A 2,686-nucleotide genomic window follows, 5' to 3' on the forward strand; every position below is an offset into this window, starting at 1 on the left:
CCCCCCCGCCCGTCCCTCCTACTCATCTTTGCTAGTTTCTAAGTTATACTCCATTCCCAGTTGCCCAGGAAAGCAAATCTATCTTGCTAGTGTGTTCACCCTTTAGGTGAGGATCACAGCCCAGCCAGGACCCAGGTTTGAGCAGAAATATCCTGCTAAGTCTTTTTCTCAGCTGAGTTGCAAAGGAGGTTTTTTCTTCTCCTGGCCATCATTCCCTGATGGTTTTCTATAGAAGGATTCTCCCCTTCCCTCCTCATTATTATTGCTGTTCTGCTTTGTTTTCAGACAAAGTCTGTAGCTCTGGCTGGCCTTGAATTTGTTATCCCTGTGCCTCAGCCTTCCAAGGGCTGGGATTATAGGTATGTAGTGCCATGCCCAACTCTACCAAAGCTTTAAGATACCCTATCACGTCTTGCATCTGAAGAATTAAGGACTCCATATACTCCTTCTTAAAAGAGAAACCCTGAGGTAGTAATGGTGAAATTAGGGACTTCTGATTTATACCAGATACCTTGCAGTATCTGGCAAGGAGGGGAAGGCTCGTTGACTCGGTCCCTGATGACCCCTTCTAGGTTAGTGCTCTAGATGTAGATGACACAGCATGAGTCTACTTTTTTAATATATATTTTTTATTGTAAACACACTGTACAGAGGGGTTGTAGTTACATGAGCAAGGTAATGAGTACATTTCCTATCTAGCATTGTTACCCTCTCCATGAGTCTACTTTTAACAATTTCTTGTTGTTGTTTTTTTCTTTCTTCCCCTTTTCTGAGAAGGTACAGGAAGATGAAATGAAATAGGGAAGTTGTAAAAGCCGGTGGCTGCAAAGCTTAGGAAAATAAATGTTGAAGAGCTGCTCTTACATGCCTCAAGTTCGGAGCAGGGAAGGCTCTACAAGGTCGGAGGAATGAAGGGGCCACTGAGGTACAGTGGAAGTAGCACCTTGCTTAGCCAGGATGAACCCATCTCCTGGTCCAGCTCCGCAGCCAGCTGGTCACATCCTGAGCAATTCCTTAATGTGTCTGAGCCTCCTTCTCTTTAATTCAAATATCTCAGGCAGAAAAAATACATGCACCCAGTGGGTGCATTACAGGTGATTTAGTTGTCTTTACAATGCCTGTTATCAGTTGGGGTTTAATCAGAAAAAGCAGAACTGGTAGGAACAGCAGCATAAGATTCATTCTGAGGGGCTGGGAAGGTGGCTCAGTGCAGAACACTTGCCTTGCGTGCATGAGGCCCTGGGTTCGATTCCTCAGCACCACATAAGCAGAAAAAAAAAGCCAGAAGTGGCGCTGTGGCTCAAGTGGTAGAGAGCTATCCTTGAGCTGAAGACCTGAGGGACAGCGCCCAGGTCCAGAGTTCAGGCCCCACGACCGGACCCCCCAAAAAAAAAGATTCATTCTGAGGGTTAATGGATACAATTGTGGGAACTGGTTAAACAGTTTGTGTGCAACTGTTGCTTCTGTTTCTACAGCTGGGCCTCAAGTCAGGAAGAATAACATGGTTGCCAAGTGTGGAAGAGGAAAGGTAAACCGGAATGTGAAAGAACAGGAGGCAGCTACATAAATGCACCAGAATCTCCACCAGTCTCCCATTGCCGCTAAAACCTCCTACTTCTATGACCTGAGTACAGAAGTTTCTGGGCCCTTTGCCACAGAAATAAACACATATCTGAATCAGGAATTGAAAAGAGTCATAGGCCTAACTGCTGTCCCATGGTGACAAGGTAAGGTAAGCCAGCAGGTCTAATACACTGTGAGTTACAATATGCCTGACCATACCAACCTGAGCATCATCACAAGCTACACTTAGGCCCTCCAAATCTTGTGTAGGTTTTCTTGTGGCCAGCCCTACCATAGAAACATACAGAAGGAATCTGAAACATTCATCTATAGTTCAGCTAACTTGAAGTAGTACAAAGCTGCCAAAATTATCTTCTGTTTGCTAAATCCTCTTCCACTAGTGTGTGTTTTGTGGTTACTCTTTTTTTGTTGTTGTTGGTGGTGGTTGTGGGGCTTGAACTCCGGGCCTGGGTGCTGTCCTTAGCTCTTCAGCTCAAGGCTATCATTCTACCACTTGAATCACAGCACTATTTCTGGTTTCCTGGTGGTTTATTAGAGATAAGAGTCGCACAGTCGCCAGGTGCCAGTGGCTCACGCCTGTAATCCTAGCTATTCAAGAGGCTGAGATCTGAGGATCATGGTTCAAAGCCAGCCCAGGCAGGAAACTCTGAGACTTTTATCTCCAATAAACTACCAGAAAACAGGAAGTAGCACTGTGGCTCAAGTGGTAGAGTGCTAGCCTTGAGCTGAAGAGCTGAGGGACAGTGCCCAGGCCCAGTTCAAGACCCATAACCAACCAAAAAAAAAAAAAAAAAGAATTTCACGGTCTACAGTTTTTCTCAGGCTGGCTTTGAATTCCTAGGCTTGGGTGAGATCCTCCTGCATCAGCCTTCGGAGTAGCTGGCCACTGTACCTTACTCAGTATGTATTACTTCAATAGCCAAAAAAAGAACCTTTTCTTTTTCTTTCTTTTTTGTTTGATTCTGGGGTTTCAACTCAAGGCCTCATATTTGTTTTTTTTTAATTTACTTTATTTTATTTGTGAACATACTGTACAGAGGGGTTACAATTACATGGGCAGGATAATGCGTACATTTCTTACCAAGCATTGCAGCCTCCTCCT

This window comes from Dipodomys ordii, unplaced genomic scaffold (genome assembly GCF_000151885.1).
Source record: "Dipodomys ordii isolate 6190 unplaced genomic scaffold, Dord_2.0 Scaffold86, whole genome shotgun sequence".
In the NCBI taxonomy this organism is placed as follows: domain Eukaryota; kingdom Metazoa; phylum Chordata; class Mammalia; order Rodentia; family Heteromyidae; genus Dipodomys; species Dipodomys ordii.